The sequence below is a fragment of the Dermochelys coriacea genome, chromosome 13 (assembly GCF_009764565.3).
Source record: "Dermochelys coriacea isolate rDerCor1 chromosome 13, rDerCor1.pri.v4, whole genome shotgun sequence".
Lineage (NCBI taxonomy): Eukaryota > Metazoa > Chordata > Testudines > Dermochelyidae > Dermochelys > Dermochelys coriacea.
The window spans coordinates 3,723,650-3,746,243 of NC_050080.1; the positions used below are offsets into that span (position 1 = coordinate 3,723,650).

The following is a 22,594-nucleotide window of genomic DNA, read 5'->3' on the forward strand; positions in this document are numbered from 1 at the left end:
AGCCTTCCAGCTGCAATACATTGTTAAGAGAAGGGAATCCTTGGAGCCGCAGCACACACCATGCGCTCAAAGAACAGCAGGGGCTGGGTCAGGATTGTTCTTTGATTTCCCCTTAGGGAGGCTTCCAGCATCAAGCTCCAGCAGAGAAATGGCCAAGGAGTTCTTAAGACATGAGCTGTGAAGTGAAAGATCCTGCAGCTCCTCTCTCCAGAGAAAGCAGTGGGGAGAGGGGAAATAGGAGCGAGGGAAAGACAGGAGCAAGGCTTCCCTTCTGCTTCTGTCCTGTTACAACCATCTGTGCCACTGCCATTTCCAGCCTCCCCTCACATCTTGCCAAGGTCTTACAGCAAGGAGGGACAAGAGTGTACAATATAGTGCTAATATGAAAGCAAGCCGGGAAAAGGTTTTTCCATTGTAAGGAGCAAAAGGTGCAACCTGCAAATCAAAGAAACCCTAACTAAGGTGATGAGCACAGGCCAGGCTCTTGTGGGCTACAGCTAGAGCTCTGGCTGAAACAGAAGCCTTGATCTTGGGAGTTTTATTTCTGTTTCACTTCTTCCAAGAGAGGGTTTCCTGCTCTGGCCTTGAGAAGGAGGCTGAAAGGCAGAGTCTTAAATTCTATTGCACCATTGGAAATGTTGGCAGGCTGGGGTCAAGCTGCAGAGGGCTGGCAGAGCGTGAAAGGGGCTGCAGCTAACGGTGCCATGTTAAACAACTGAAGAAACTCGGAGGCTAAAATGGCTTGAGGTTGCACTTCTTTAAAACTTCGCCTACTACCCCATTGCAGAGGACATTGGTTTAAGCTAGCCATGACTTCTCACCCTGAGAGAGGCTTCAGAGCTTGTCTAAGCTTCCTCTGGGAAAGGACTCATCAGGTTGGGGCCACAAAGGTAACATTGCTTCTGCTGAGCATACTCTTGACCCCCAAGACCAGCTCTGGGAGCCCGGACCCAAGCTGGTTTTATGTCAGGGATGTCCCTTACAGTGGAGGTAAAGAGCTGGACTCACACCTGCTTAATGACATTCTGAAATAGGCTTTGCTGCTTCAGAGAGGTCCCATCTCTTAGACGGACAGCAAAAGGAGTGCACGAACACAGGAGAGGGCGTGTTCCTCTCCTCAGAGCTACTTTGGGAAGCCAGTTTGCAGCTAGGCCCTTTCCTGCTCCTGGTGTGGCTGGACATTCTGGGCCAGCAGCATGGTATCCCTACTGCAATGGAGAGGTCATGGTCTGAGGATTCTCTCAAAGGTCACACCGAAAACAGAAGCTGAAGAAAATTCTCTTTACAGCTTAGTATCAGTCTGACAAGGTTGGAGGGGAAGTGGCCTGCCCCTATGGTGGAATGACTAAGTGCCACCATGATTAGACCAATCATTTGTAGCCTAACCCAGAGGCTTCACAGCAGGGAGAAGTTTGATGCATCTTTTTGCAGCATATGTTCTCTACCTGCTCTGAAGCCACCCTCCACCTACGCTGTGTCTGGGAGGAATTAAAGTTCTGTTTCAGCTGCAGGGAAGTCCATATAAGTGGCTTCTTCTCATCCTTCCCACCCCTGTCCATGGGTGAATGGGACTAGCTAAAATGTAAATAGGACATCTTGGAACTGAACTCCTTGGGCCCAAGTCATCAGCCTGCACCTTGCATCGTTTACAATGGTGCAACACCCTGCATGATGACCAAGGAGCGGTTCCCATCTCTGTGCTGGTGCAAGCACATACTCCCTAATTTCCCTGAACCTTGTGTAAGTACCATGGGCTCCTGAGCTAGACAATCTTCAGCAAACTCTATAGCATGACCCTAGGCAGACAGACCTGGGGGGTCCATTTCGGTAATGGAAGTGCAGACAGCTACCTGCCAAAGGCAGAGGGGGCAAGTTGGCCTATGTCACTGAACTCCGCCTTCGACAGAGAGAGCTTAAAAGTATGGCATCCTATGAGATGCTGAATGCCATAACTCCCACTGAGCCTGCTTCTGAGAAGAGAGCTCACTTCTTGAGCAATGAACTCATATGCAAGAGGCCCAGCAGCTCCTCTGCCAGCCTTTTAAAATGGATGCTACCAAGGCTGGTTAGACCCAGCTGTGAGTTTTCTGATAGTGTGTGGAGAAAGACAGTGTAATGCTTCACAGAGTTTGGTTTCCTCTGCTGCTCCCAAATCAAGGTCAGCACAAAACCAGACACTTTGACACTTATTCTAAAATAAAAGCACAGCAACAGATGCAAGTAGCACCAAAGTGACGTGTCGGGGTGGGGGGGAGAGGGGTGTTCAAGTTTAAATTATGAAAGCTGTCTTGACTGTGTTCTATTAATAATCTCATGTGTATTTATCACCTTTAAATGTGAATGAGCCCCAAGCACTTCGCAAACCATATGGCAACTGCTTTAAAAAAAAATGCAGTCACTTCCGGGTGGATGTTTAACACACAGCAACAGTTCAGGACAGGACGAGAGGATTACTGCAGCCAGTCGAAACTGGAGTGCAGGGAAGGAGAAGTATTAGGTGGACAGATATTTGGATAAGGCACAGCTTGACATGCCTAGTCTCAGATCCTTCAAATATTGCTGTGATTTAACTTGGTCTCAGATTTGGGAAATATGGCAGGTTGGCCAAACTTTTTATAGAAGATCTGTGCTACCCAAGAGGAAAGACAAGCAATAAGCCAAGTCTGAAGTGCTATTAGACTCCGATATAAAGGCACAGTTGTCTAGTTGATGCTTTTTCCCCCACCCCTGCTTACTCAGAAGTTGAGGCTCTGGGCAATACAGACAGTCCTTCCTCCAGCTTTTGGGATTCCAGCACCCCGCCCTGTCTTGGAGGAATCTGATCTCCCATCCTGACAACAGATAAATCACAGCCCTAGCAACAAGTCCATTTCTTTCCCTGTGTTGTGTAACCTGGATAGAGTTTTACAGCTGTTGCTCCCAGCCTGTTACCAGAGTTTGGCAAGATCCTGCCCTTTTGGGTTAGGTTAAATCATCAATTGAAATATGCTAGACTGAGTGCACATGTGTGCCTGTGCCCACAGCCAGGACCTTATATAATGTGTCAAACGTGGTAGTCTACCATTTAGTGTACTTTTAGAGAGCTGTTTGACAACTCAATTTTTTTCAGCACTTGTCATCCTGAAAGCTCACAAACTGCACATAGTACATACAGCACCACAGATACACGGCCAGCTCTGGGGTGGAAGACAGCAATCTGCATGCAGCATAGTAACCGATTAGTTAACATCTGCTGGATGCTCCCTACAGCCCCAGGACATTCTGGCCTTAGCTCAGCTTGTTTTTATGCTTCACATTTCACCTGTTATAATCTTCTGTTTTCTGGCCCACATAAATTGCTTTTACCCCAAGCCAGAGCCAGCATCATGGTTTCATTTTTTAATTAAAGTTTTAGATAACAGCTCTTGCTTTGGCCATGTGGCTCTTTAAGGACAGAAGGATAATAGACTGAATCAAGTAAATATTGGGGGAGGGGAGGGGTTCTAATTAAAGAGAATAAATCTGGTAACCACCGCTCACATGAGCCATCCCAGCCAAAATTCATGTCAGTATGGGTTAGGGGAATCAGACCCTGAGATTTTAATACTGTGATTTGAATACTGTGACCAGGTCAGCTTCTCTATCTTCAGACCCCCTCAGAAATCTACCAACTTGCTGATCACTCATCGTAGCATCAAGCTAACATTACTACGTGTTCCACTTAGAGAAATGCCCAGGATAGACCAGCCGCCACATAAAGCAAACCCTGGCTTTTAGAGTCTTACCCCACAGCCCCCCCCCCCCCATATTCAGTGCAGTTGCCAGGGAAGGATGAAAGGTTATGTCACCTATGATATCAGGATAAAACTGCTGAGGATATGATGAGCTTTGTTTTCTCCACATCAGGTACAATACAGGCCAAGGCACAGAGCATCCCAGCCATTCAACAGAGAGCTCAGGGTAGCATTTCCATGGAGCTGGGGGCCTGTGCAGGTGATAGGGGGACGATCATGCAGTGATGTGATGCTCCCTAAGAGGTGCCTCTGCTTTCCGTTCTCCCCCAACAATCTACTGTTCATTAAGAAGAAGGGGATGAGTGCTTTTCTGTGCAGCCCCAGGAAAGCACTAGGCTCAAAGTCACAACAATGTACCCATCCACCCAGTTATGGCTTCAAAAGCTACAGACAGACTCTTTACTCTGCAGAATCCCTCTGCTCCCTCTCCTGCAGTCAGACACATGGGCCAGGAGAATTTAAGCCTGGAATAGAAGCAAGTGAAAGACTGCCAAATGCCCCACTCCCATGCATGGTGGGCCCAGCCAAACCTGGGCATTGATCATATTGCCACTGCCAGCACTTGCACCATCACAGTTTCCTCTGGGAAGTGCTGGCTCCTGACAGAGTCACAAGTTCTAGTGCAAAACCACAGTCCAATCCAGAAGCACCCCTCCTTCCATGCAGACGGATTGGCCCAGAACATTTGCCACTGCCCAGAGCCACAGTGCTCTCCCTGCACTAGGAGAGGGACTGGTCCAGAGTTACAGCCCTCCACCCACAGAAAGACAAGGCTTGCAACGCTAGAGGAGCTTTCAAGTGAGGCTCTTAAAGAAGCATAGCAGCATCCATGAGTTTAGTACCACTCCCCTCTGGCAGTGTTTTTATGCCTTGGTTAGCAGCAATGGGGCCACAATTTTAAGCATGTGTGCAACCAAGTGCATGCACCTTAATGTGAAAAGTCCAGTGCAGCAGGCAGGGATACACCGTGCCACACATGCAACACTGACCTGTGCGCTCAGAGACAAGTATGTTGCATGTGAGATATGTAAATGCACTTTTAATAAAGGTCACAAAGCAAGTCTGTGGTAAACCTAGAAACAACACCCAGAAGTCTTGATTCTTTGACCCATTCTCACCACTAGAGCATCCATCCATTATTTCTGAGTGATACAGCACTCGGGAATAGGGTTGAGACAGTGCAGTTACCTCTCTGCTAAGAGCACAATATCTACCTGGCTATACAGGGAGGGACTGATCTCAACCTAGCACCTCCGTCTCTGTCTAAAATGCTGGAGATCGAGTCACCCCTCCCCTCTCATCAGTGGCTATTCTGAGGTTTGCTGTTGTATGAACCGTTCTGGAATTGCTGCCAGAGACCGGCACAGGACAACTCCCCAACAGCTGGGCCAAGAGAGAAGCAGCCTGGCCAGTGAATGCAGTTTTCACCTGGCAGCACAGCAACATTCAGGACTGAAAACAACAACCAAGTTCATAGGATTTTAGGGCCAGAAGGGACCATTATGATCCTCTAATCTGACCTCCTGTATAACACAGGGCAGAGAATTTCACCCAGGGCGTGTCTGTTCTGCAATCAGACGTGCAATTGCAGCATGTGGAGATGCACCCCAGCTCAGTGAAGCCAGCTAGCTAAGGGTACCAAGAGCAGTGGAACTATGGCAGCACAGACTTCAGCACCAACTAGCTTCCCAAGTGCCCAGGGCAGGTTATACAGCCTGCATTGCCACGGCTTCACGGCTATTGGTAGCCACACTAGCTAGATTAGAGTACTCAAGGGTCTGCCTACCTGCTGCAGTCACACACCGGGACTGCAGTGTAGACAGACCCTAAGTGAAGTGAAAGGGGTGAAACCCTCCATGTAATGAAGACCCCAGAGAGCGTCATGTTTTGGGCAAGTGTCAAATAACCCCCGCAACAGAAGAGCTCTCAGATATCACAGGGACGCTCAGTAGGTGGCTTTTCAGGGGCCAGTAGGCTCAGACCATTGTAGTTAGTGAGGACAATGCTCTGCGTACCCTTGGCCCAGAAAGACCCTAATGTCAGCTACAGCCAAACCCAGGTTCCTCCGCAGGCACCAGGCGGCATCCTTGGCTATCCAGGTTAGCAGACGGCATGGCTCAGAGCCCCAGAGAGGGAAGGAGCCACATGACGCAGCTCAAGCACTTGCATAACAGCTGACAGCAGCTAGCAATATTACCGCCTTATGTAATCAGGCACCAGCCCAATCCCAGAGACCTTCGCGGTTTTGTTTTGAACATGCTTCCTTCCCACTCCCCTGCCCTGCCCCGGTGAACTGAAACGGCCCAGAGAACACAAACCGCCACAGTCACCGGCTCTCCCTAACAGACCCCGTCACCATTGTGCTCCGTAATCACTTCCGACACGGATCTAAAACGGATTCATTCAGCCCGACTAGGCCTGAATGGGCCTTGTCAGCCCCAGTGAGGTGCAGAAAGAGACAAGGCTCAGGCACTGAGCTGAGCGAGCTTAATAGAGCATCGCTTGCGCCAGGGCTGCACATGCATTCGCACGCCTCAGGTGCGTGACTCCAAGGGGAGCTGCATTGCTCACCTGGGGAATGGGGTGGGAGTTAAGCCTGCCCAATGGAATCTCCACGGAGCCCCTTGGGCTGTAAGATGCCACCTACCAGGCCATTCCACCTTGCAGACCTGTGACAGCCGGGGCCATCCCAGTGCTGAATGCCACCAGGATAGCAGCCTGCACATCCTGCACCGCCGCTCGGCAGGACTGGATCATGGAGCCCTCCCTGATCTACTTGCACTGCTCCAGTCCATAGAAAAGGGCATTATACCCACCCGCTGGCCACACAGGGCTTCAGCCATCACCTGGCTGCAGTCCATGGCTCTGTATGAACCTCCGGCTAAAAGCAGAGGAAAAATAAATACAATCAGATCCACAAGCCCTTCTCCTGCCCTCCAACACTAGAACAAAAAGGAAAAATCTTCAGTAGTTCTTAGCAGCACAGGGGCCATGACACAGCTGAAGAGTTTTGGAATTACCCACGACAGGGCATCGGCGCACACACTGCCAGCTCGCAGCACTGTTGGCCATATGAATGTGGTGTTTGGGAAGCATGGACAGCCCTGACCAAGAGCCTAGGAGAGAGAGTGAAATCCACAGAGCAGGGACATCAGCAGTGCAAGCTTCTGTCGTGCTGCCCCCCCCCACAGGCTTCCCCTGGAGGGGTTGCTTCTAGGGATAAGGGGGAATTCAGTCTCCACGGCCCATCCAGTCCTTGACCTCTCTGTACATGTTACTGGCAGCCTAGGCAATATGGACACCTGACCACTAGGAACGAGAGTGAGCTCGTTCCACAACTGCTGCCCATCATCCAAGAACCTTCAGGGCCCCTCAGCAGCTTGGTTTGATTGATAGTTGACTTGTCTGTGTGTCAGCAGCCCTGGAGATCCAGCTCTCCCCATGCCCGGCGATGGGTTCCTGAAAAGATTTTTTCAAAGAGAAGCCCAAGGAGCCTGACACAAAGCAGGGCAGTGAGGCCCGGGCTTAGAGCAGACGTGGAAGCTTGTGAGATGGCCCCTGCATAAGCCTCCCTTGCCCCCATCACAACCACCCTGCAGCTCCATGTGTCCAATCGTGCGTTCGAGATCCAGGACTGGAACGGCCAGTGTGCTGCAGGCCACCGGGGAGTTGTGTTAGCAGAGTTGCATGGGGTCCAGAGGAGAAGCAGCAAGGGATGCTGCATGTCTGGATTGAGGCGCATGGCAGAGTTTAGATTCATAGATACTAAGGTCAGAAGGGACCATTCTGATCATCTAGTCCGACCTCCTGCACAGCGCAGGCCACAGAATGTCACCCACCCACTCCTATGAAAAACCTCACCCATGTCTGAGCTATTGAAGTCCTTAAATCATGGTTCAAAACTTCAAGGAGCAGAGAAGCCTCCCTCCAGTCAACCATGCCACATGCTACAGAGGAAGGCAAAAAAACCTCCAGGGCCTCTCCAATCTGCCCTGGAGGAAAATTCCTTCCCGACCCCAAATATGGCAATCAGCTAAACCCTGAGCACATGGGCAAGATTCACCAGCCAGATACCCAGGAAAGAATTTTCTATAGTAAATCAGATCCCATCCATCTAATATCCCATCTCAGGGGATTTGGCCTATTTACCCTGAATATTTAAAGATCAATTACTTACCAAAATCTCATTATCCCATCATACCATCTCCTCCATAAACTTATCGAGTAGAATCTTAAAACCAGATAGATCTTTTGCCCCCACTGCTTCCCTTGGAAGATTATTCCAAAACTTCACTCCTCTGATGGTTAAAAACCTTCGTCTGATTTCAAGTCTAAACTTCCTGGTGGCCAGTTTATACCCATTTGTTCTTGTGTCCACATTGGTGCTGAGCTGAAATAATTCCTCTCCCTCTCCTGTATTTATCCCTCTGATATATTTATAGAGAGCAATCATATCTCCCCTCAACCTTCTTTTAGTTAGGCTAAACAAGCCCAGCTCCTTAAGTCTCCTTTCATAAGACAAGTTTTCCATTCCTCGGATCATCCTAGTAGCCCTTCTCTGTACCTGCTCCAGTTTGAATTCATCCTTTTTAAACATGGGAGACCAGAACTGCACACAGTATTCTAGGTGAGGTCTCACCAGTGCCTTGTATAACGGTACTAAAACATCCTTATCCCTACTGGAAATGCCTCTCCTGATGCATTTTTTAAAATTTTTTTTTCAAAAAAGCATTAGCTTTTTTCACAGCCATGTCACATTGGCAGCTCATAGTCATCCTATGATCAACCAATACTCCAAGGTCCTTCTCCTCTTCCGTTACTTCTAATTGATGCGTCCCCAACTTATAACTAAAATTCTTGTTATTAATCCCTAAATACCTTACACTTCTCACTATTAAATTTCATCCTATTACTATTACTCCAGTTTACAAGGTCATCCAGATCCTCCTGTATAATATCCTGATCCTTCTCCGAATTGGCAATACCTCCCAGCTTTGTATCATCTGCAAACTTTATTAGCACACTCCCACTTTTTGTGCCAAGGTCAGTAACAAAAAGATTAAATAAGATTGGTCCCAAAACCGATCCCTGAGGAACTCCACTGGTAACCTCCCTCCAACCTGACAGTTCGCCTTTCAGTAGGACCCGTTGCAGTCTCCCCTTTAACCAATTCCTTATCCACCTTTTGATGTTCATATTGATCCCCATCTTCTCCAATTTAACTAATAATTCCCCATGTGGCACGGTATCAATTACCTTACTGAAATCTAGGTAAATTAGATCCACTGCATTTCCTTTATCTAAAAAATCTGTTACTTTTTCAAAAAAGGAGATTAGGTTGGTTTGGCACGATCTACCTTTTGTAAAACCATGTTGTATTTTGTCCCATTTACCATTGACTTCAATGTCCTTAACTAATTTCTCCTTCAAAATTTTTTCCAGGACCTTGCATACTACAGATGTCTAACTGGCCTGTAGTTACCCGGATCACTTTTTTTTCCTTTCTTAAAAATAGGAACTATATTAGCAATTCTCCAATCATTCGGTACTATTCCTGAGTTTACAGATTCATTAAAAATTCTTGCTAATGGGCTTGCAATTTCAGGTGCCAATTCCTTTAATATTCTTGGATGAAGATTATCTGGGCCCCCCGATTTAGTCCCATTAAGCTGTTTCAGTTTCGCTTCTACCTCTGATATGGTAATATCTACCTCTAGATCCTCCTTCCCATTTGTCATGCTACCATTATCCCCGAGATCCTCTTTAGCCTTATTAAAGACTGAGGCAAAGTATTTGTTTAGATATTGGGCCATGCCTAGATTATCTTTAACCTCCGCTCCATCCTCAGTGTTAAGCGGCCCCACTTCTTCCTTCTTAGTTTTCTTCTTATTTATATGGCTATAGAACCTTTTACTATTGGTTTTAATTCCCTTTGCAAGGTCCAACTCTACTCGACTTTTAGCCTCTCTCACTTTATCCCTACATCTTCTGACCTCAATTAGGTAGCTTTCCTTGCTGATCCCTCCCATCTTCCACTCCCTGTATGCTTTCTGCTTCTTCTTAATCACCTCTCTAAGATGCTTGCTCATCCAGCTTGGTCTACAACTCCTTCCTATGAATTTTTTCCCCTTTCTTGGGATACAGGCTTCCGATAGCTTCTGCAGTTTTGATTTAAAGTAATCCCAGGCCTCCTCTACCTTTAGATCCATAAGTTCTTCAGTCCAATCCACTTCCCTAACTAATTTCCTTAATTTTTGAAAGTCAGCCCTTTTGAAATCAAAAACCCTAGTTGCAGATTTATTTTTGTTAATCCTTCCATTTAGTTTGAACTGAATTAGCTCATGATCACTTGAGCCAAGATTGTCCCCTACAACCATTTCTTCTATGAGGTCCTCGCTACTCACCAAAATTAAATCTAAAATGGCATCCCCTCTAGTCGGTTCAGCAACTACTTGATGAAGGAATCTATCAGCTATCGCATCTAGGAAAATCTGAGCCCTATTATTATTACTAGCACTGGTCCTCCAGTCTATATCTGGGAAGTTAAAGTCTCCCATGATCACGCAGTTTCCATTAGTATTTACTTGATTAAAGACATTAAAAAGGGCTCTATCCATATCCAAATTAGATCCCGGAGGTCTATAGCACACCCCAAGCACTATCGTAGGAGAGGCTTTACTAGTTATCTTCCCCAATGTAATTTTTGCCCAGACGGACTCTGTCTTATCCATTGCATCGCTTCTTATTTCTTTACATTCTACCTCATCATTGATATACAATGCTACTCCACCCCCTTTACCTTTGCTTCTGTCTTTCCTAAACAGCACATACCCTTCAATACCTGTAGTCCAGTCATGACTACTATTCCACCATGTTTCTGTTATCCCTATAATATATATATATATAATAGCTCTAGTTCCTCCATTTTGTTACCTAGACTCCTCGCATTGGTGTACAAACATCTTAATTTTTGCTGTTTGGACTCGCTCACATTTTGTACCCTATTAGGCACAGTCATTCTACAGCCAGTATAACCTATTAGACTAGTATCCACACCGCCCTCGCTCCTTATATACATTCTCCTACCCATGGCTGTATCCTTTCTTACTTCATCTTCTTCCCTCTCAGTGCTAAAATCTGGCGTGGAGATTTTCTGGACATCTCCCATCCATCTCCCCCCAATTCCTAGTTTAAAGCTCTCTTTATCAGTTGTGCCAGCCTCGATCCTAGAAGTCTATTTCCTTCCCTACTCAGATGAAGTCCATCCCGAGAGAACTGTCCTCTGTCCGTGAATGCCTCCCAGGGGCCATACATCCCAAAGCCCTCCTTATAGCACCACTGCCTAAGCCATCTGTTGACAGTCATAATCTTGTCAGACCTTTGTTGCCCTTCTCTAGGAACAGGAAGGATCCCGCTAAAGATCACCTGAGCCTCAATTTCCTTAAGTGTCTTCCCCAGCCTAGCATAGTCTCCCTTGATACTTTCCAGCGAGAATCTGGCTGTATCATTTGTTCCCACATGAAGGATAATTAGGGGATTCTTTCCCGCTCCCTTTAGGATCCTTTTCAACCTCAGGTCTACATCCCGTATCTTAGCACCCGGAAGACAGCACACCCTTCTATTCTCAGGATCAGCTCTAGTTACAGGCCTGTCTATTCTTCTCAATAAAGAGTCCCCGATCACATAGACCTGCCTTTTCCTGGTGACAGTGCTATTCTCCAGTCTCTCCCCTGTTCCCTCTGGCTGCAAGTTCTTTCCATTCCTATTTTCCCTTACAATCCTCTTCAACCCATCCTGTATCCTCCTGGGGCTCGTATTTGGTGTAGTCTCCCTTGACTCTTCCCCTTTTTCTATAGGACAAGCCTCTCTTCTCTTCTTCCTTACCCTTCCACCTTCAACAAGTACCTGCTGAGCCCCTTCTTCATTTTCCAACTCTGCAAACCTGTTCCTAAGCTCTATTTCTCCTTCACTAGCCCGTCTTTTTCTCTGCCTGGTTCTTTGAGTCACATGTTTCCACTGACCACTTTCCTCATCCAGTCTCTCCTCAAAATTCCCCAGCCCTGCTTCCATCTGTGAGTCTGAGCTTTCCCCTTCAGATACCTCATATCTTTGCTCCATCATCTGCTCAAACCCCTTCCTAAACTCAACCAGACTTTCCACCTGCATCTCCAAACCTCGGATCTTTTCCTCCATCAGCTCTATCAGACGACATTTCATGCAGAAAAAACTCTTACCGGTTCCCCCCTCCAGGATCATGTACATATCACAGCTTCCACATCCAGTCATCCTCAATGTGTCTTTCACTACAGGAGTCACTCCCACAGCTGCCTCTGTATCTGTCATCTCCTTCCCACCTAAATCCTGTTAATCTGGGAAACACAAGCCACACCAAAAAGACCACCTCCCCAGCAAAAGCAAACCCCAAACAAGCACCACAATACAAACTCCCCTTACAAACTCCCACTCAAACTCCCCTGTTTACAGCTCTGTTTGCTAGCTCCTGTGCCGCTGCAGCTGTCTGTTTAGGGAAGATGTTTGCACAATGCCTGCCTGAATTGTGACTTAGCTAGTGCAATTGGCCCCACTCTCAGATATGCTGACAAAGGAGATGTGGAGCCCTAGAATTTTATGGCTCTCTCGGGCTTGCTCCATATAGGGTTCTGTCTTTTGGTCCTTCAAGGTACATCTTTCTTCTTCTTCCCTCCCACCTTTCCTCCCCCTCAGCAGTCACTGCAGTGTCAGAGGCAGGTTCTCCTTAGAGGTTACCGATGGAATGACCCTCAGTACATAAGACAAGTCCTTGCCAGTTGCCGAACAGGAGCAGTTGTTCAGCGGAGAGGTCACGTGATCAGTCCAGCAGCCTGGGCTATTCCTGTCAAGGGTCTGACGTGAGGAGGTTGGCGCTGACATTCACCTTCTTATCATCTCATTAACCCATCATGGAGAGTGGAGCGTTGGCACATTCTGAAGTGCTGCTCTGCATTCTCCTGTCTAAGGCGTCACTTCAGGCAGGGAAGGAAGATCTGTCACCCCTCATTAGTGGAATTTTCAATTTGGTGCTTAACAGTGGATCTTGTGTGCCGAGAGACCTTTGAGTGGGAGCACACAGCAAGGAAGTCACAGGCCAGCTGCTGCATCACACCCAATGTGGCCAACAGCCAGGGTTTGCGCTCTGACTCGCTTCCTAGGACTGCTCTGGAATCCAACTGAGCTGCAGAGTCTCGGCAACCCTAGGGACAAGCATCATCCCCGGCTCCTGCAGCATCATTGAAGTCTCTTCCATCACCAGGGCATCATGGTACATAGACTGGGAGGACAAGTGAAGAGAAGGGACTCTCACTCAACTCTGTCACAGTTACACCCCAAATTCCTGTGTGTCTCGAAGACATCAGACAGGCAGAAAGGCTACTAGTGAGGGTGCATAGGGTCTTTTCTCCAAGATAAACTCTTTCCAAGTGCACCCACCCAGGCACGTTGTCTTGCTTCAAGGAAGTTCTTGGCAGCCCTTGGCGCTCAAGTGCCAAAGGGTGTCCAGTGAAGGGACAGCTATTCACGTCTGGGCTGTGCATCCAAGCTCTATCCACCCAACCAGAACTTAGCACTGCTGAGCATTGGGAAGGGCTGCTCTATAATCACACACACCCCCCAGCTTGGTTCTCACCCACTCCAGTTCCTAATGGACAAATACCCCAGGTTGGAGCCCTTGTCTGCTGAGACAGCCAACACCTCAAGAGCCAAACAGGGCATGGATCTGCAGCTGAGCCTCCTGATGTGGATAAGGGTCCAGGTCTGAGAGTTGCACATCCACTGTCCATATTGTACCTCTTCTGTGGATGGAAGGTGTCAAGCATCATTGCTGTCAATCCAGCACCTACATTATGGGAGCTCTTCCATTCCCAGCTATGCATCCACTCAGGCGCTGCTGCTGTGAGTTCAGAACCATTCCCATGTGCTGTAGTCACACCGCATAAGACTCTCCGTCTAGAGTTGGGATCAGTCCCTAACTCCAACTTGCCAGCAGAACCTTTCCCAGATCCTCCTCTGTTGCCCTATTCCCCCCTGCTGTCTGGCTGAGCAGAATTATCAAGGAGAGACTCTCCTGAAACCTCTGTGCATTGTCCCCCGGGGTAGGATGGTGCCAGCTGAGCTAATTGCATCTGATGCTTTTCCTGCATCACACAGCTGGAGAAATGTCAGAAAAAGTTAAAGCAAATGGTCCCAAAGAGAAAACAAACAAACATTCTTTGCTCTCTGGAGAGGAGTATGGGAGATACACACACACGCACACACCAGCATCCAGGTGCAGCCAAATAGGTGGGAAAGGGGAAAAAAAATCAGAAAAAGGAATTAAAACCTAGAACTGTTCTGTGATCAGGTGCTGGCCAATGGCATCTGAAGTAGCCTTCCTTGGTCCATGTAGCACAGAGGACTAAAGAGAAGAGAATCCAGAAACGGCCAGCGAGGATCAAGGAACAGGATGGAGAGGGCAATGCACATTGAGCTGCAAGTCATAGTGTCCACAGATTTACTACAGCCTGGTATCATCACTGCCAAAAGTGGGCACTGGCTTCTGCCCCAGTGTCAAAGGCCATGTCTGACTTGCTAGGAGCTCAATTTCCCCAAAGGACGTTCGGCTGCAAGGTCCTAGCAATGAAATGAACTGACCCAGCACTTGCAGAGGTAATAAACCCTCAGATGAGCATTTCACTTCCTCCCACCTCTCCCCCCATGTGGGCTGAAGACATCAACACATGGGTACGCCACACCTCGTTCTGACACCCGCTCCTCTGAGAGGGCTCCTAGCTATCATTTTCCATTGTGTGCAGGAAGGAAGCAGTAGTTTCATACCCTGACCGGGACAACCATGCGGATCACTGATGAGCTCATGTGGATTGGTGGCTAGAGGTGGAACAGAGCAGGTAAAACTGGCCATGGAGCTGGGTCAATCTGAGAGCCAGAGGTTCCATCCAAGCTAAGGTCTCTGGATACATCGATTCCACCCTCGCAGGGGGTGATGCCTCAGCATTTCAATGCTCTAGCACAGCAGTTTGCAAACTGTGGTCAACCGTGGTCCCTGGAGCATCAGTTGGTGAACCAGAGAGAGCTGGCTGGTCACATGGTGCTGGCTCTTCATTTGCAGCTATGAAATGGCATTAGAAGAGCTAGACATACATTAAATGCATCCACCACACTTTTCCCCAGGGCAGATATTCGATTTCCAGTGTGCAGAAGGGGTCTGCATGGTCAGGAATGGGAGCGATCCCAGGAGACAATCTCTTTGCATGCCAGCCGCACCATGCAATAGCACGTGATCCCCTGCTGACACTCTTGCAGGTCAAGCACCAGCACCTAAGAACAAAAGCCCACAGCTTTGCCACTCGTAGGAACTGCTCATTAAACGCTTCCCATTAGTGTAACAGCTGGTACCTGCCGCAGCCCCCTAGCGGGTGGGCTGTCTGCTCCACATGCATGACCGGGGCTAGCTGGATGTGTAGAGAGAACATAGCCCTACAGATTATTCTGGAGCTGGAGTAGTAGAGGCAGGTATTTTTTGGAGGAGTGGGAACAGAGTTTTCTTCCCATTGTCAAATGGAAAGCCCACCCTAGCACTGACTAGCTACTGGCTGGGAAGTCTGCAAGCTCATGGAGTTGTCACACCCTCCAAGGAGGGGGAATATCCCACAAGCAAGGTCTCTTCATGCCACAGCTGAGGACCAGGCTATTTGGGCCACTGGTTTTTGTAGCTGTATTTGTTTGCATTTGATTTAATTTTGGCGGGACAAGGGGATCAGACAGAGATAATGTGGTCATCTTCTCCCTGATGCTTGGCTGAGTGCCCTCTCCCGTTTTATTTCTCTCTTGTTTTCTCATGTATTGTTCCTCCCTGTCCCCCTGGGGAAGCAGATTGCGAGGCTGCACTCCCTCCATTAGTAAATGGATGGTGCTTTACTCTGCCTGGATGCTCCTATCTCTACTCAGCTGCAGCTCGGGGGAGATGCTGCCAAGTTTCTGTCTCCAGACCATAACACGGAAATCCCCAACTCCACCACTGCTCCAATGGCTGGGGCAAACTGCTGGTTCCTCCTAAGCACAGGGATCACAACCCTCCAGTGTGCCTTCCCTGCAAGCCCTTGGGCTCCGAGTTGGGTTCCTTCTGTTCAGTTATTTCTTAAGAGAAGAAGTGAGCTGAGAAAAAGCTTCCCAAGAGCTTTATTTGCTGGCTAGTTTTGCATTCCCTCGGTGGGAAGGTATCTGCTCTCTGCGCGAGATGGGACCTATTGCAATCCCAGCTTTGGGAAGGGCATTTAGAGGGAGGAGGAAACTTATGCACCAATACATCTCATCCCTGACCAGGGAATATCACTCCTTCTAGGCTGCATTGGAAAGCTTCCCCAGCCTAAAGGAACCCCCTACCCAAGAGTACCATGGGATCTCGTGCCATTTCAGTTTACTTAGGTCCTGGCCTTCTCCAATTGGCCAGCCTATAGGACTCACCTCTACCCCCATAAGAAGCGGGTGCTGTTTCTACATCACTTCAGCTATCAGCCTCACCAGCTCCTGCATACATGGACACCCCCCCCCCCGACCCTTGTCTGGAGAAATCATCATCTCCAGGGAGGCACATGGAATTCACCTTCTCTGTTAGCTTGTCCTCAGCTGGTCTCAAACTGCTCGACCGAAGCCTCCCCCAGAGGAATTCTCTTCCCCAGGGGTGAAAAAGCCCAACGATTTCCATCTTTGTCCGGCTCTTAACTTCTCTCTGCTCCACTTTCGGCCAGCTGAGACTACACCGTCCCCATGCTTTTTCATTACTGAGCTTCCCACAGAGCCTCTCCAAGGGACCCCAGCCCTGACATGGATGGACCATGCTTTCTGAGAACAAGAGGGGGATTCATTCAGCACAGGTGGTCATTTAGCCCTGTGCAACCCCTACCGTGATATCGACTGGCGAGAGCAGGGCTCCCATGGTGAACGTTCTGCTGGGTGAAATCTCCTTCCCTTATTTCTTTCTTTCAATAGAGCATGCTCTGTTAAACTCAAGGGGGAGCAGGTTTCTTTTCAAGCCAAGCCTTGAGGAAGAGGGAAAATAGTCTTCCTCTTCCTTCAGGCCTGAGCTTTGCTCAAAATTGCTCCATCGACAGACCACGCCTCGAGATAAGATAAGGAAGCTCCATTTCTGCTGGCTTTTTTCCCCCCTCCTCCCCCAAGTGACTTTTTTTCCCCCTTCAATCAATGTCCTTTTTTCTACATTGATTATTTTTGGGGAAAGAACCAAGCTTATCAATGAAATCAAATGAAAAAAATTTAGCTGTTCTAAATTCCATCCCCTCCCTGTTTCCAGTTTGCTGCTGAAGACGATAGTGTGACCAGGGACCAGGATGATTCTCATGTTTCCTTTTGCTGCTCTATCTTCAGCTTTTCAAGAGTCAGTCACAAAACTCCCAAACAAGCCCCTGCCCCACATACCCGGCAAGAGGAGGAGAGAACGAACAAACCATACAACAGATGGAAATCACGTCGCTCCCTGTGCTAGTGAAAGGTACTCGGCACTACAGTGTGAAGTGGTACAGGACCCTTCAGAGAAGAGAGCAGGAAAGGGAGAAGAGAAAATCCTCTGCTATTGTTCCCCTGCCGTGTTCATTGGCAAAATGGAAAAGGAAACAAAGGGGAGAGGAGGAAAAATTGGAAATAAGATTGTGATTTTTTTAAGTGCAAATGGCTCCATGTGGAAACCGACAGAAGAACAGTCATTTCTAATTTCAGAGTAGCAGCCGTGTTAGTCTGTATTCACAAAAAGAAAAGGAGGACTTGTGGCACCTTAGAGACTAACAAATTTATTTGAGCATAAGCTTTCGTGAGCTACAGCTCACTTCTTAGTCATTTCTAACTTTGTCTTCTGACCAACTCTCGGCCTCCATTCTTAGCAAGAACAGAGCCAGGCCATCTTCAGAGCCCAGCTCCTCCCAGGCAGCAGTGCCTGCTTGAAACCCTCCTCTGCCCCTCTCATCATGTCACGCCATGATTGCTAGATGGATTTTTTGACCTATTCCACTCAAACTCTTTACCTTCATCTGGACCAGCCCGTTGCCACAGCAAGAGCAGCAAGCTACCATTCACTCCACGCAAGTCTCTTGAAACTCTCCTTAGAAACCACAGGCCAAATTCTGCTTTGGTTTACACAGGTGTAAATCCAATGAAACCCCATTGCCTTCTGTGGAGTTGCTCCAGATTTACACTGGTGTAAACAAGGGCAGGAGTTGACTGCAAACCCAGGCCTGCTCCCTAATCAGTGATTCATAACTAAACCTGATGTCAGGACATAAGGTCCTTTCATTCCCAATGATAAGTGTTTGCTCTCGTCAACCCTTTCCCAGCTGCAGTTCTTCTGCAGCCCACCTGTTGTCTGAAGTGCCAGCCCTTCGGAGGAGACCAGCCAGGTATATGGTGCAGCACGGGAGGCTCCATTCTCTCCCAGTGCCAAGAGAAGAGAGAAAAGAAATGCTTTATGTTGCCCCCTTATCCATCTCACCCAAATCCCTTCCCACCTTCGCCAGCTAAGAGAAGAGGCTCCTCACCTCAGCTCCTGGAGAGCTGCCAACTCAACTGGGGCCAGCCCTCAGCACCTAAAAGCACATGGCTTCTTGGGAGCAAGTTCTCCGGCACATGAGCTCTACCTCTAGGACAAGACTCCCCTCCTCTGCTGGAGATTCTCTCTCCTCCCAATACCGTGGGTCCATGTTCCTCCCCCGAGTGCTGCAAAGTGAGATTCCATTGCTGCCAACAAGCCAACTGCAATTAGTGCTGCTTAGCCCCAGGGCTTAGACAGCCCCATGTGCTCTCCAGTTCACTGTAACTGAATCAATGAAGCTAGAGATGCCAGACATCTTATAAGCTCATCTTCTCCACCCCCAAAAAGGCAAGACTGCTCCCTAGAATGCATGCTCCAGGGTTTCACCCAGGCTAGCATAAAGTGATTCAGTCAATAGGACTCTCACTGCTTCCTGGCGGAGTCTGTTCCACTGTCTAAGATCTCCATGTCGGGACACTGCCCCCCCACACACACACCCTTTCCCCACACATACACACGGATACCAAGCCAAAGCTTTCCGTTCCTCGCTTTTCCTATTAGGCCTCATGGCACCTCCCCTTGGAGCTGCCTCAACAGTTCCTGTCCTTGGTGTTCCCACCCTTCAGATTCTCCCAGACAGTAATCATATCCTCCCTCGGCCAGCATTTAACCAAGACATAGGTGTGCATGTTCAGTTCTGTCTCCTGATGCACCACCACCCCCTCGTCCCTTCACATTTGCTGGCACTTCTGTGAGTTTCCTTCCATTTGTAAGCATCTTGCAGCTACTTAAATGCCCAACCCTGAATGTGAGATTCTAGCTGTGGCTCACCTAGTTCTGGGGAGGAGCTCGCTATCATCTCCCTGATTAGCACTGTCTCTGCCTGTTTAGGGCCCTGCCGTGGTACAGACCATATGGCACTCTATGACCAGAGATGAAAGGAAGATGGGATTGAGGTGGTCAGTGTTCCTCTGCCCAGGCTCTGGTCCATGTTCCTAGGGTTCTGCTGGCAGCCTATTCAGGGTGGGCAAGAAGGGACCCATGGACACTACTAGCCCAGGGGAAAATGCGTCAATGCAAAGCTCAGACAGACATATATGCAATCCCCCGAGTTGTTATTAATAACCCAGGAGGTCAGGGAACATGCCCCTCTGCCCTGGGCTGGCTAATGAGAACTAGATGGAGCTTGGCTTGCCTGCCAGCCACTCGGATCACCGACCTTTTGAAACATAAAGCTGTCCGCAAAGCAGCAAACCAAATGGCTGGCATTAATTACAGTACAAGTACCACCCACTAGACGCATGGAAGAAGAGTCCTCCCAACATCAGCCCTGCTGTTCATGCTAATGGGGAGGCAGCATGATCCTGCATAACAGGCCCAGCTGTATGATAAAGGGGGAAGGGTGGGCGTTTGGTAGGTTTCCACTCGTGAAGCTTCAGTTGCCTCCAGAAACCCCAGGACACAAAACACCCTCCCTGTCCACCCTCTCCCCGAAAAATAGAGTAGGGAGCCCAGCTTGTATAACACAGAGGACTGTATTGGCAAGTGGCCAGTAGCCCGCAGCATCTGCACATGCTTTGCACACAAGTTTGGGTTTTTTCCATTAAAAGAGCACCACTCTAATACACACGCACTTAGCAACACTGCACACATACTTCATACAGTTAGCTATCCAGGTATCTAACTGGCACTTTGCATGCCATTAGCCTATTTGCACATGCAAATTAAGTGTGCAATTGCACATATTTGCTCAACTAGCCCCACATTTGCTTGTCCTTGTCTTTACCTTGATACATGAATAGAAAGTGCTGTTTGAGTTCTCACCTTTGTTCCACTCTGCACTTACCCCCAACCAGGAGCAAGGGCTGCATTTTAATTAGAGGGGAAACAAAAATGGAGCCTTTAATCCACATGCCTTGGAATTTCACTGGCTGGGACTAATCCCCGGTACAAGCTGACCCCTATAGTTGGGCTTCAGGATGGATCTAGAACTTGAAGGAGGTTATATTCTGGCGCCAATTTGGACACAGCCAAATCCAGGCAAGAATGGTTGTTGTTCCCATGTGACCCTGCTCCAGAATGATGGCACTCTCCCCAAGTTAGCTGTTCTTGACAGATGTCTGTCATCCTAGACCAAAAAAAAACGCAAGAGAACTGCTTGCTGAGTGTCAGTACTGTCAAGCGCAACCCTCCACCCCCTGCTCAGTCTCAAACCCAGTCCCCGGCCTAAGCTGGATTTGAATCCAGATCACAGCACTGCCTTCTTAGCACATTTTAATGTAAAGATTCCTCAGGTCCCAATCTGCATTATCAGGTCAAATCCTGCATTTCTCCAACCCTCACTCACCCTTGGAGTGGGATTTCTGGATATGTGATTCAGCCCCTACATTGCCAGTTTGAGGTCAGTAAAGATATTGGCCTGTCTTCCCCCACCCACAATTTTCCCATAATCCTCCAAGGGACACCTGTCATTAACCATAAGACAATTGTCGGCACAGCAGGTACAAATGGAGCAACAAGCGAAGCATTTAATTAAAAGATCCACTGAAGAACAAAGCTACCAGCCAGTCTCTCAGCGACATCAGCCCAGGAAGAGGAGACACTCAACTGCTAGAGTTTTCAACATGCACCTGCTTACACCCACACTTAAGTACTTTTCAGAGATGTGCATAGAAATTGACTCATTGACAGCGAGATAGTGAGGGGCAAACATTGCATTTCTGATGATGACTGGACACTAGATGCCATTCACCCAAGAGTACCGAAGGAACTCAAATGCGAAATTGCAAAACTACAAACTATAGTCTGTAACCTATCATTTAAATCAGCTTCTGTACCAAATGACTGGAGGATAGCTAATGTGATGCCAATTTTTTAAAAGGGCTCCAGAGGTGACCCCAGCAATTACAGGCCGGTACGCCTGACTTCAATACCGGGCAAACTGGTTGAAACTATAGTAAAAAACAATTGTCAGACACATAGAGGAACATAATTTGTTGGGGAATAGTCACCGTGGTTTTTGTAAAGGGAAATCATGCCTCACCAATCTACTAGAATTCTTTGAAGGGTCAACAAGCATGTGGACAAGGGGGAATCCAGTGGAGATAGTGTACTTAGATTTTCAAAAAGCCTTTGACAAGGTCCCTCACCAAAGGCTCTTAAGCAAAGTAAGCTGTCATGGGATAAGAGGGAAGGGCCTTTCATGGATTGGTAACTGGTTAAAAGATAGGAAACAAAGGGCAAGAATAAATGGTCAGTTTTCAGAATGGAGAGAGGTAAATAGTTGTGTCCCCCAGGGGTCTGTACTGGAACCAGTCCTATTCAACATATTCATAAATGATCTGGGAAAGGGGGTAAACAGTTAGGTGGCAAAATTTGCAGATGTTACAAAACTACTTAAGATAGTTAAGTCCCAGGCAGACTGCGAAGAGCTACAAAAGGATTTCTCAAAACTGAGTGACCGGGCAACAAAATGGCAGATGAAATTCAATGTTGATAAATGCAAAGTAATGCACATTGGAAAACATAATCCCAACTACACATATAAAATTATGGGGTCTGAATTAGCTGTTACCACTCAAGAAAGAGATCTTGGAGTCATTGTGGATAGTTCTCTGAAAACATCCACTCAATGTGGAGCAGCAGTCAAAAAAGCAAACAAAATGCTGGGAATCATTAAGAAAAGGATAGATAAGACAGAAAATATATTGCATCTATATAAATCCATCTTGAATACTGCGTGCAGATGCGATCCCCCCATCTCAGAAAAGATTATTGGTTCAGAAAAGGGCAACAAAAATGATTAGGGGTATGGAACAGCTTCCGTATGGGAGCAATTAATAAGACTGGGACTTTTCAGCTTGGAAAAGAGACGACTAAGTGGGGGGATATGATAGAGGTCTATAAAATCATGACACATGTGGAGAAAGTAAATAAGGAAGTGTTATTTATTCCTTCTCATAACACAAGAACTTGGGCACCAAATGAAATTAATAGGCAGCAGGTTTAAAACAAAAGGAAGTATTTTTTCACACAATGCACAGTCAACCTTGCCAGAGGATGACCTCCTTGCCAGAGGATGTTGTGAAGGCCAAGACTATTACGGGGTTCAAAAAAGAACTAGATAAGTTCATGGAGGATAGGTCCATCAATGGCTATTAGCCAGGCTGGGCAGGGATGGTGTCCCTAGCCTCTGTTTGCCAGAAACTGGGAATGGGCGACAGGGGATGGATCACTTGATGGTTACCTGTTC

General features: G+C 47.8%; 1 protein-coding gene across 1 annotated transcript in view; it reads left to right on the top strand.

Annotated features, from left to right (window-relative positions):
* Positions 1-3,347, top strand: part of STK35 (serine/threonine kinase 35) — a 34,046-nt gene extending 30,699 nt beyond the window's left edge. The window contains exon 4 of the transcript XR_006275336.1: positions 3-3,347. The gene's annotated coding sequence lies outside the window, so the exon portion shown is untranslated. The remainder of the gene's footprint in view (positions 1-2) is intronic.
* Positions 3,348-22,594: the final 19,247 nt, after the last annotated feature.